Below are 13,185 nucleotides of genomic sequence, written 5' to 3'. Positions count from 1 at the left end.
CAGGTCTCTTAGAATTCCAAAACGCCATGTTGTATCATAAGCCTTTTCGGTATCGAGGAACACAGAGAGAAAATATTGTTTATGGACGAAGGCGTCTCTGATCTGTGCCTCGATACGAACAAGGTGGTCTGTGGTGGATCTACTTTCTCAAAACCCGCACTGAAATGGGTCGAGCGAATTGTTTGTTTCAAGGATATGTACAAGTTGGCAGTTTATCATTTTTTCGAAGACCTTGCACAAGCAGCTTGTAAGTGCAATAGGCCTATAACTTGAAGCTAAAGAAGGGTCCTTGCCCTCTTTCAAAATGGGAATAATAATAGCCTCTTTCCAGGAGGTAGGGATAGTGCCAGAAAACCAGATAGCATTGTACAAACAAAGTAAGGTTTTTCGTGTTTCTGCTGGTAGGTTTTTTAACATTTCATACACCACACGGTCACAACCTGGGGCAGAAGTACTGCAGGAGTTTAGAGATGTTCGGAGCTCAGCTAGACTGAAAGCTTGGTTATATGCTTCGTATCTAGTGGATTTGTGTTCGAGTTTCTGCTTTTCTATTCTTGTTCTGTATTTTTGGAAAGAGTCAGTATAGTGGGACGAGCTGGATACCCGTTCAAAGTGTGCACCGAGGAAGTTTGCGTTATCTTCCAAGGTATCACCCTGAGTGTTTAGGAGTGGGAGTGAGTGTACTTTTTTTCCTCTTACCCTACGAACCATGTTCCAGACTTTGGCCTCTTGTGTATATGAATTTATCCCTGATAAAAACTTGTGCCAACTTTCTCTTCTGGCCTGCCGACGCGTTCTCCTGCCTCGTGATTTTATTTTCTTAAAGCTCTCAAGGTTTTCTGCTGTCGGCGAGTTTCCCAGCAACCTCCATGCCCTGTTCTGTTCCTTTCGCGCATTCTGACACTCAGTGTTCCACCACGGGACGTGTCGTTTGCTGGGCAGTCCAGATGTTTGTGGAATGCACTTGGCTGCTGCGTCAGTAAGAAAGGCCGTGAAGTACTGCACAGGTTCATCTATGCCTAATCCGCCTATGTCAGTCAAATTTAAGTGAGTAAGCTTTTGAAATTGTTCCCAGTCGGCTTTGTTTACCAGCCATTTGGGAACATGTGGAGGACATTCATATATTATTGGTGTACTCAAAACTAAAGGAAAATGGTCACTTCCGTATGGATTATTTATGACTTTCCACTGAAGTAATGGTACAAGTGAAGGAGATGCGATACTGAGGTCTATGGAAGACTAAGTTTTATTGGCAAGGTTATAGTATGTTGCCTCTTTCCTATTCAACAGACAAGCACCTGATGAAATGAGGAATTGTTCAATGAGACGACCTCGTGGTTCACAGCGAGAGTCACCCCATAGGCCATTATGTGCGTTCAGGTCCCCAAGGACCAGATAAGGTTCAGGTAGTTCATCTATTAAAGACTGGAATTGAAGTTTTTCAAGACGGTGGTGCGGAGGTATGTACAAAGAGCAGACAGTGACAAGTTTGTTTAGAATAACTGCTCGGACAGCCACCGCCTCGAGGGAAGTTTGAAGGGGTAATTGGGTGCATGCTATACTTTGACTAACTATAATCGCTACACCACCGGATGGTGGCATGGCATCATCTCTATCCTTTCGGAAGATTACATAGTTATGTAAAAAGTTTGTGTTTGTTTGTTTTAGGTGTGTCTCTTGTACACACAGCACTCTTGGATTGTGTTCATGGAGCAGTTCTTGTAAGTCATCGAGGTTTCGAAGAAGGCCTCGGATGTTCCACTGTAATATTTCTGTCTGCATATTTAAACAAGAGGGATGCTGCTGTGTGTACAAAGAGTATCCTGTGTTGGAGTGAGCTCATTAATTCAGGTGGCAGGACGGTCGTCCGGCCCCGTTATTGGTTTTTTGTTTTTCTTGGCGCGCTCCAAGGAGGCGCGCCGCTCTTTCGATACCAAGGGTATCGTTGTATCCATTGCCTCCTCAGAGGCACTGGATGCCTGCACATGCGAGCTGGTGGTTTGGATTTTAGGCCTCGCCAGGTGAGGTGAGGCCTTGAGACCAGAGGACCCTGGAGTCTCCGGCCTCAATTTGCTTGGAGGCGGAGTAGACTGAACTACGGCCGCCTTGGGGGCAGGCGCCACAGCCGATGGCTCGCTCTGCGCTGGCCCAAGGGGTGGCGAGGGCTGGTGCGGCGTTGCCCCCTGACGCGCCGCATCAGCATATGTTGTGCCGTAAAATGGCGACACTACTTCGTCTTGCTTCTTTGAATGTGATATTTTTTTTTACTTTAAGAGTGATTATTTCTTTTTCTTTTTCCAAAATGAGCAAGACCGTGAGTATGCGGCATGATTTCCGCCACAGTTCACAGTGTGATGGTTCTTCGCAATTGCCAGAATTGTGGCCTGACACTCCACATTGTGCACAAGTTTGGTGACCACGACAGCTTTGTGAGCCGTGTCCATACTTCTGGCATTAAAAACAACGACGTGGGTTAGGTATGTATGGTCTGATCGACGTCTTCGTGTACCCTGTTTGAATACTTTCTGGCAGATTACTGGAAGCGAATGTGAGTATTAGGTGTTTCGTTGGTGTTACCTTGTTGTCTCTTCTAATGATGATCCTTTGTACATTGGTCACATTCTGACTCTTCCACCCCTCCAGAAGTTCCTTTTCAGTCAAGCCGAGCAAATCAGCATCAGATACTACTCCACGGGTTGTGTTCATAGATCTGTGTGGCGTTACAGTGATGGGAGTGTCATCAAAAGTTGAAAGGTTCTGTAGCTTTTCAAACTGTTCTTTTTCTCGAACTTCAAGGAGGAGGTCTCCGCAGGCCATTTTGGTAACTTTGTACCCGGCTCCAAGAGTTTCTGTGAGACATCTGGCTACTACAAAGGGGGATACAGTTCTGGCTTGCTTGCTGCTTATCTCACTATGTATAACATGATAATGGGGGAAGTTTTCACTTGATCGGTTGAAAAAGCCTAAGTCTTCGGTGTGTACGCGCTTTATGGCGGTACGATCATTTAATAAGGGGAATGCTCTATGCAAGCCAGTTAAAATTTCTTCAGAAGCATCGGCGGCCACGCACCATGGAGCCCAACGAGGGGACACTACAAGTTTGAGGATGCTAAAACCTGCAGACGCCAGCCGTACAACGCTACTATAACCCAATGCGCCTAGACCAAGGTAGGCTATTTGCACAGGGTTAACCCTAGCCGCCAGGAAGTTTGGAAGTAAACGGAAAAGAGTAGAAGGCAGGACAGATAAATTGTAAGAGATAAAGACGAAGATGTAGGGAGAGAGAGATAGAAAAAGGCGACTGCCGATTTCCCCTGGGTGGGTCAGCCCAGGGGTGCTGTCTACGTGAAGCCGGGACCAAAGGGGTGTGTTGCCTCTGCCGGGGGGTCTTAACGGTCCAATCACCCAGGGTCGGCTCAACCCCCTGGATCCCCTTTTCCCCGGACACGGCAAAGCCACGCACGGCTAGGCGTGGGAGAAAGTAGAAACTCCCCCGTTATCTCGGGTCCGTGGGTTCGCTACACACCAAACGCCTACTTGCGCAGGCGCCCCTGCGGGGCTTGGTTAGGCAGATAACCAAGAAAATGGCGGCCCCCAACACCGATGAGTGCATGCCGGCAAGCACGCGCGGAAAACGGACAAACTAGACGGCATGAACCACCGAAAGCCTGATAAGTTTCTGGGAAAATCAATTGCGTGATCTGCAGAGCACGTCACGCAATGCAAAGGTGTGTGCGGCAATTACAATCGAGTTGAACGCCGAACTTCCGCCTGATGCAGAGCAAGAGCAATTAACGCCAAAGCAAGTCCGGATGAAGATAGACAATCTGAACAAGAAGTACCGATACATGAATATACTTGGGGGCATACATGACATTTTTTCCTGGTTGCTGCTGTATGTATTCGGAGGATATATACCCATGAAAGTGGCTTTTTAAACGTAAACGTGCACCGCTGGATATTGTTTTTTTATTGTATGTGAGGTTTAATATTTCCTAAGCATTTGGTCAAGGTGTAGCAAGGTATCATGTCAGGCTGGTTTTATTGATACTGATACTGGAATGTGCTTTTGCACGAAAGACGAAATGTCGGTTGGGGTAGCAAATATGCAGGTCTAACAAGTTATTACATAGAGTTGTAGCATTTTAGGTTGTGTAATAATTTGCATACAGATTTAAATATGATTGGCACCAACTGCATTTCGTAGAATAAACGGTTTAAATTCAAGTACTTACCATTGATAATCAGCCGATCGTTCCCAGAACTCTCTGGTATAATTGAGAAACTTTAAATTCCCTTTTAGAGACCAAAAACAGCCTTTTTTCGGCAAAAATCGGCCTCTGGAAGAAACAAGGTAAGCTCCTATGGGTGTGGCCATTTTGCAGAGGAGCATATCAAACTTTGATAAACGAAAGAAAGCCAAATATGCACCTTTGATTCTGGACCGATTGTTCTGAAATCCATCTCCACCGTCGATCTGCTGACGACAACTATACCAGGACTGTGTCACCATTGTACTGCGAACTGGGGTGCGATAAAAGTGACGAGCGACATATTGGCAGCTGCATAGACCTGATCGTTCCCGTTCAGACGGCGCTACATATAGGCACCTTGTGACCAACGTGCACCTTATATAGACAGCAGTGCTCCGGGGAAGCGACATTCGGCAGCGGTGACAGCATCGACTGTGCATCAGCTGAGCGGTTCCTGCTTCGTACTGCAGGTTGTCATTTTTTCTTTTAGCTTTTTGGCCTATTAGATTTTCTCGCTGTCCCTGCTGCCCTGTACCATAGTGTGTTCTGAAGCACATACCCTTTTGTGTTATGTAACTTGCAAGCGCACCTAATCAACACTTGAAGTGACTTCTGGCAAAACAGACACTCTGGCTCATATTGCTAAGACATTAGTTAAAAAGACACAATCAAGCATTAAAGAGGTGTCAAAAATGCTTGCCGAGATGACCACTAAATTTATTAAAGCTATAGGTGACCAAAAGAGGGAGATAAACAAGATTGATATGAAGAATACCTCAATGAAAGCTGAGCTCATTTCCATCAAGCAATCAGTCGGGCACATTAACGAAATTTTCGAAGAATACCGAAGTGAAATAAAAAGCCTTCGACTTGAGCTCCATGAAGTGAAAAAACAGAGCCTTGAGTGGAGGAAACTAAAAAGAATTAAAGCACTACAGTAGGTGCACCAACCTTAAGCTGAAAGGTATACAAAAAACTGAAACAGGGGTGAGACAGCCGAGACTAAATTGGGAGCAGTTTTCGGAGCGGCGAAATTTCAATTTTGGAGCAGAACATTGCTTCGGGGCAGTTAGCAGCATTTAATATGTCATCCTGGAAGCCTGAAAATGCAAATTTCTAGCAATGTGGGGGCACCAGTGCATATTTTAATTGGTTTATGATATACATAATACTGAAATACACTTTGAAGGAAGTTTTTAAACAGATTATTGCCAGGTATAGAGTGCGCTACATTTTTAATACCACGTGACTTGTCTAGCCCTCGTAACATGTGAAATAATATTTAAAAAGGTTTTGTTGAAAACTAGATTCTCAAGGAATATTCAAAAGATAATTGCATCACACTAAAAGAAAGCATGAGAATCTTAGTTACATAACAGTAGTCGTTCGCTTAAAAAAAAGCCTGACATGACAGCGTCCACAGCTTTTGACATGCAACAAGAGCACGCTGCACTGCAGTTTGCAGCCACCTCGCGGCCAACTCGCCTTGCACGAGAGAGGTGACAATTGAAAACCTGCGAGTCGGAGCCTTCATCTGCTGGTTGCGAAAAGAGCTTCATGACATGCTTCATGACGCGCTTCTGAACTATATAATAAATGCATATGGTGCAACTCATTGTCAAGTTTGCTCTGAAGCCGTCATCTGAGAGATGCGGATGGATTGTTTCCCACCACAGTATAACACGTGGGTGCATGTGCCTTTCATGTAAACAGAGCCGCACAGCGATTGCTGTGAGGTGTTTGCACCGTCTTTTTTGTCTTCTTTGCTTGGCATTTTACTTTTCAACTTTATAGAAAATGTTCCATTCAAGGACTCACTGGAGTTGCAAAAGTACCTGCAGAGCCATGAAAGAAGCCCAAAACGTTTCATTGTCTTCGCTGCGATCGGCTGCAACATCAAGTGTAGGCTTGCTCGAAGCCATCACCACTTATGCAGCTCTACGCACGCCAGTCACTGCTATACATACCAGTCACTGCAGCACACTAACCATGAGAGAAGTCCGCAGCAGTAACCAAACGAGCAACAAAATCAACACACGACAAGCAACACCAGTCACTGCCAGCAAAAAAAAAAAAAAAAGTGTTGCAAGGCTACATGCTGACGTTATTCTAAAGTATTAATAAAGCACATGGACAGGCACACAAAAACAAAACTATCTCAAGCGATGAGGCTTTAGCAAAAAATGCATATATTCGCATAATTATATGTTTGAAGAACATTCAGCAATAAATAAGTGGCATAACTATACACAGAGTGTCGCTCTGTTGATTAGTGCATCAGTTTGTTCTACACCATATGGCGTTAGCCACCTTAACTGAAAATGCTTTCGTGCTGTGTAACATCAGCAAACCGTGGTTGGCGCTAAGCGCAGTTTGACGCGGTTAACCGTTGTTGGCCGTAATGGCGCTTAGCTTGCCTGTGTAGCGCGGGTATGAGCCTCTAGCCAGGGAAGCATTACAGCGAAAAACTGATCTAACTGTAGTAAGACCAGGAAGTATAGTGTCACTGAAAGATCCCTACCTATCTGCAAGTCCTAATGGACTAGTTGGCACAGTCACAGTCCCTTAATACCGTTCTGGTCACGAAACTTCTTCGTCAATCTATGGGAGAGCTTGATATGGTGCCAAGAGCGGCCGCTACGCGGCGCAAGCCGACCTAGGGGGGCCATAGCCCCGCTGCGCCCGGCAGAACGCACTGGCCGCGGCGGCATCCCGAAGGCGTTGTGTGGTGGCAGCTCGCGGTTTCTGCATCAGCGAAACGCGAACTTCATGTGCCAGTGCACCGTGCTCTGGGTGGACGGCATGAAAATTCGCATGAACAATGCCTAAGACGTGCTGTGTGACGGGTTGCAGCTCCGGATACCGAAGCAACAAAGAAAAGGCGTCGCTCTTCTGTTTCCCCAGTAGCGCCGAACTCCGAGAGAAATGGAAGCGAGCTATACCGCGGTTGGAAGCTGGCGGTTTCAGCTTCGAAAGTAAGAACGTTCGGGTGTGCGAAAAGCATTTTGATGCTAGCGACGTTGTGAGAACCGACAAGCACATCGTGAACGGGGTGGTCGTGTCGCTTCAGCGAGAGAGACCGAGGCTTTGCACGAATGCCATTCCAAGAATTTTTGACGGGCTCCCGGCGTACCTGACAAAGCCGAAACCGCGTTCACGGCCTGCGACTCAGAGGCAACCAGCGAAGAGGCGCCGCGAATTGTCACCGGAATGCGCAGCAGTGGAATGCCAAAACGTCAACACCGACTCGGCAGGAGAAGCCAGTGACGGTAAGCTCTTGAGCCGGTTTAGTCGCGGCGTTACTTTGTTCCCTCAGTCGCATGACCCTGTGTTAGCGGCTGGTGGCATTGAGGTGCTTCTGAACAGTGTTACTGAATTGTATTACAGATGCAGCAGCCAGCGATAGCGGGCACACAGATCAGGCCTGCCAAACGGAACAGGCAGTGTGTTCGTTTCTTGAAGTGCAGGTGCTAAAGGCGCAGCTTTCGAGTACGCGGCAAAAACTCGAACGGTGTCAGAAGCAGCTTGCGAAGATGAGAGTCCTGGCCAACAAAAATGCAAGACTCTTGCAAAACCTGGACAAGCTATCTACCCGCGAGAAGCTTATTTACGATCAGTGCATCATGAAGGCAAACGCGAAATCTCCGAAAACTGCCAGGTAATCTTCAGTCGCACATAACTGCCACGAAGCTATGAATATAATCGCACATCTTTTTCGTGCCACTGTCTTGTGCATATTTTTTAAGAGCAGTGCACGCTAGCACTGCATGTCAGAGTAATCCTAAATTGCCCGCTTTGCATGATCGCACAATGCAAGCTGTCTGTTGCTCTCGTACTGGAGAAGGGGTGCATGTTAATATTGAAAATGACAAGGCATTTTTAAACGCGGTGGTGGTGTATTGCAGTATGAGGAAAGATGTCGTGCATCTTCTTTTTTCTGCTTGCTGTGGTTATGCACTTGCACTGTTCACTCACCAGCCTCAGTTTACCTGAATGCACAACGAGCCTGCACTCTCTTTAGGTACAAAAAAGCATGGATTTATGACTGCCTGCTACTGAAGATTAAGTCGACAGTTGTCTATACATTCCTTCGCGAGAATGAGTACCTTCCCTTGCCCAACCCTCGCACCCTCTACACGTACCTGAGGAGCCTCAAGGCTGACTTTGGTTTTGACAGCAGTCTATTCACCGTTCTCAAAGACAAGCTGCAAGTACTTCCTGAGCGAGAGCGTCGAGGTTTGGAACAATGCACAAACTTACTACTGCATTCTATGACTTCATATCTCATATGTGGTGCATATCTAATAAGATGTATTTTTTTACAGGTGTCCTGATGTTCGATGAAATGAGCATAAGAAAGAGTGTGCACATTAGGGAGTCAGACATGGCTCTGCTCGGGAAAGTTAACTTCGCTGAGCACACAAGACCATCGGACTGTGAGAAAGATGGCGACCACGTCCTGGTCTTTCTCTTACGACCATTTCTTGGAGGGTGGTCGCAGACTGTTGGGACCTTTTGTTCCTCCGGTGCAGCCCCTGGTTCAATAGTAGCGAAGTTGTTGCTCCAGTGCATTGTGCACCTTTCGAACGCTGGCGCTATTGTCGATGCTGTTACATGCGACAATTCAACACCAAATCGTTCAGCTTTAAGGAGCTTGGGTTAGTATCTGGGGACACGAGTTAAATTTGTCAAATTAAGAATTGAACACTACTAACTGCATTGATGTGTTCTTTTCAGGGATAAACAGTGATCAGAAACAGCTGCAAACTTCATTCCAGCATCCATGTGACCCTTCACGGACAGTGCAGGCACTAATTGATCCACCGCATGTCTTCAAATGCATAAGGAACAATCTTCAGAAGGTTGGAAAGTTTCTGGTAAGCAGTAATTCGTATCTACGTCAGGTTACTCCCTTCGCGAGGAGTGGCTTCACCTTTTTATCGCAGCTACCGGAAGGACATGAGGTCCATCACTTCCACTACTCTGCCCTGCTGGAGTACGAGGAGCAACAGGCTGGCCTTCGGGCTGTCCCGAAGCTCACAAGGGCTCACATCTTCCCGAACGCCTTCCAGAAGATGAGTGTCCGGCTTGCTGTTCAGGCGAGTAACCACTCCTAGTAATTAGTAAGGCTACTTACAGGCGAACTAATGACACAAAACTTTGCCGATGATTTGTCAAAAAAGACAAATTTCAATGCAAGCTCTTTCGTTCAACAACAGTGTGCCATCATTTTCAGCTTTTCAGCGGAAGCACGGCGTCTGCAATGGAGTTTTATAGCAAGCAAGAAGGCTGCCAAAAGCTACATAACCCCGCAGGTACATACGACTTCACGAAGCAGATGAACGATCTATTTGACTGCCTCAACTCAAGAAGACCACAGGACGTGCAATACAACGAAGCCGAGCACATCGCGGTGAGCGAGTAAATCACACCCAAATATGTTTTTCTTTTATAGTGTACTCAAGGTTAATATTTCTTGCATTGCAGACATTGAAGGCGAACATAAAGTGGCTGGAGGATTGCTGCACATACATAGAGAGCCTGCTGAAGCAGAGGCAGGTGTGCTTCCTTAGCAAACCAACTTGTGGTGCACTGAGGATAACGCTGCACAGCACGGTGGCCCTGATTGATCGACTCTTAAAGTCTGGCTTCCGTTATGTTCTAGTTGGAAACCTCGGCCAAGACCCTTTAGAGGTAATTCAGGTACTTTTTGGCACGGTGTGTTGGTACAGATACCTTTCTTTTTCCCTGTCCAGCGCTTCTTTGGGATAGCCAGGCATGTTGCAGGAGGCGGGGGCCAACCAACTGTTCAGCAGTTTTTGTTTATATACCGGATGCTGTCGGTGAACAACCTCGTGCGGCCACCTAAGCGAGCTTCAGTTGACGGAAGCGGGCCACAACTGCTTCTCACTCTGCAAGTTCTTTTTGACAAGGAAAAGCCCTCTACGACTCAGGTATTTTGCAATTTGTGTCCTGTATGTGTCCTGAAGTTTCCTTTTTATCACCTTGAAAATTCAGGAAGTTGTGCACATTTCAGGTGGACACACTAGCTGTTCTGCTGGACGATGTCCTGCTGGAGCCAACAACAGACTGCGTGGAGGACATTGGCCCCCTTTCGACCAAAGACTCCATTTTGGATTACGCCAAGAAGTTTTCTACTTTGGATTGCTTAGGCTGCATCGAAACGATGTTGAGCACAACACGTCAGCCATCTGCCTTGATCCAAACAAAATCGAGGGGCTATTTGAAAGTACCTAGCAGCCGTCTTCTTGGTCTCCTGAAAATTGTTGAAGAACATGTAGAGACGTACACGGTGCAAAACATTGCATGCGGTGACGTGTACGCGAGGATTGTTGAGGGCATTTTGCTCAACAGCCGCACAGCGTCAGCAAGTGTAGGTTGTCTGTTGCACTTTTTAGGGATAACAGCTGAGGTTGTACACTTTTTTTTGAGATGTAGATTACATTTCTTCACTCGAGAAAAAAACAAAGCCTCGCGGGCAACTGTGCGCAGTTCATGCCCTGCAAGTGGTGGGCGGAAGCCACAATGTTAAGCATAATGGCTGTGTATGTGAGCTCGCCTTCCCATTTGTATATAGTGTTGTATATCTTGTATACATTACACTGTAATATTTTTGTACTATTCATATTTATCTGCATATAGTGTAAATAGTGTATATTCAAATACACTTTATTTTAGGCAGTGAGCTAAGGCAGAGTGCAGCTGTTAATGAAACGATATACACATTGTACTGTAGAGTCACAGATTGTGTAACATTGCTCAGAACGCTGCAATAGTTTCTAGTGCTTTCCTTCTCCACAGTGTTGTTCTCAGTGTATTTTGTGTAAATAAATGTTTTCCAACTTTCTCCCCATTACGTGCACCATATGTGAATCTCGCATTCATAAGTACACACCTGACTACTAGGCGGCGTATCATTAGCACCAAATTTAAGATTTATTGCATGCCTTAAATCATAACCGCCCTTCCCCCCCTCCCACCCAAAAAATAAAAACAAATGTGTGATCAGGTACCTCGGTAGTGGCAGAGGCGGCCAAGCGGCTAGCACTGGCATCAAAAGGAACTTCCAGATTAGGCTGCTGTACTTCCGTTCCCGGAGAAATCATGGGTTGTCGGCCGGTAAATAATAATGCCCTAAACAGTAAACACAAGGAAATGTCAAGCGGCGGGTGTCCCGTGTAAATTGCGTGGAAAGAAGTGATCAATCAAATGTTGGGCACGTTTAGAGCGGTCGCGAAAGCCGTCGGCATCGAAAGGGAAAAGTAGGCCTAGGAGGGGACTTTCATTGCTAGCGTCGGCAGTAAGCTTTGTTGAGAGCTAGGAGATCGGTTGTTTTGACGAGTTTGAACTTGTCAGCACGTTGAGTTTTTTTTTTCTGCTTGGAAATGGTTTTCTTTTCTGTTATTGTTGGTTTTAAAGAATGTTGATCAGTTCGGACAAGAGCCATGCAGTCTGCATTTCAGGGTAAGCAAAGTTTAGAGCACGTGCATTGTAGGCCAGGCCCAAAGCGAGTGTTGTATTCTGTTTCGGTTTCGCTTCTGTTCTTTCATCCCTAGGGGGCGCATTCACTCATTGTTATATAAACCGATTCGTCGTTTCATGACAGGCCGCGGTAGCCCGGGGTGGCGCTTTGGCCAGCTCTTCGATGCCCGTCGAAAGCGAAGCGAGGGGGTTGGCGCTGTTTCTTCCGTCGTTTGTTTACCGTTTCGCGCACGTGTTTTTTTGTGCCTTACAGGCTGAGTTCGTCGCTTTTTGTATGACAAGTATGTCGCACAGCGACAAACTTATTTCCAGTCAGTACTGAGTGCGGTGATCTAAAGCGCAATGAGCTCTGGCATGAAACGGAAAGCGTCGCAGACGCACTGCTTCGTGCCCGGCTGTTCTTCGGGCTACGTCTCTGCGAGGAAGTCCGATCGGCAAGTGTCGCTGTTTTCTGTGCCCAAAGACCCTGAACGCTTCAAAGCCTGGCAGCGAGCAGTGCCACGTGCGGACGAACCACTGGAAGCAACCTCAGTTCTTTGTGAGCTGCATTTCGACGAACAGTACCTCGTGCGGTTTTTCACCCACACTATCAACGGTGAGACAGTGCGAATTCCTCGTGATTGACCTAAGCTTAAAGATAATGCAATCCCCACCGTTTATCCGAACGTCCCTGCGTATTTATCGAAGAAACCGCCCCAGAAAAGAACGTCGAGGACGTCTACGAGGGGCCTATCTGCAAAGATTCCGAGGTGTGAAGGAAGCGCCTCTGTGCACGACAACGCTGCCGACTCCCATGAAGACGGAAGCTTTTCCAACTCTCCAACCGCGCTTGATATCGCGAGTTGTGAACCACTAAGTGCCTATTGGGCGAAGCACAGGATCGCTGTGGCGGACAGTGCTACAGCATTCACAGTTTGTGCCATGAATAACGGTAACCTCGCCTTAGAAAAAGTCGTTCTCTTCACTGCAAACGAGTGCAGTGTTCAAGCGAAAGTTTCCGTTCAAGCCACGGTAGTGAAGAACGTACAGGTCAGTAGCACTGCAATGGCGCAAGAGCTGCTTGCGGAAGCGGATTCTCTGATACGGTGCAAAGGATTCGGCGAAAAGGGCGAGTTCGCTGCTAATCCCAAACGCCAAGAAAAGACCTGTGGTGGGAAGACTTTCAGCATGTCTTGCCCAGGAGTGGCACAAGAACTAGGCAAAGCCTGCCCACAGTGTAGATACCTAAAGAAGCTACTGCTCAACCAGGCCTCCTACAAACGAAGGAAGGTACATGCTTGCACCCGGCCCCTTTCATACAAGCTGAAGATTCGGAGCATGCAACTGAAGAGGACGAAATCGAAAATTCTGAGAGTGAAGTTGAACATCGAGAAACTAAAAAGGAAAAATGCAAGCAAAGATTCCTCGGTGTTTGTGGATGCCATCAAAT

At 46.7% G+C, this 13,185-nt stretch overlaps 1 long non-coding RNA gene across 1 annotated transcript in view; it reads right to left on the bottom strand.

Annotated features, from left to right (window-relative positions):
- Positions 1 to 3,534: 3,534 nt before the first annotated feature.
- LOC142764980 (uncharacterized) overlaps positions 3,535 to 13,185 on the bottom strand; it is a 52,820-nt gene continuing 43,169 nt past the window's right edge. The window contains exon 2 of the long non-coding RNA XR_012883994.1: positions 3,535 to 4,340. This is a non-coding gene — a long non-coding RNA (uncharacterized LOC142764980). The remainder of the gene's footprint in view (positions 4,341 to 13,185) is intronic.

Source organism: Rhipicephalus microplus, chromosome 6 (assembly GCF_043290135.1).
Source record: "Rhipicephalus microplus isolate Deutch F79 chromosome 6, USDA_Rmic, whole genome shotgun sequence".
Classification (NCBI taxonomy): Eukaryota; Metazoa; Arthropoda; class Arachnida; order Ixodida; family Ixodidae; genus Rhipicephalus; species Rhipicephalus microplus.
This window is presented reverse-complemented; position numbering and strand designations above follow the sequence as displayed.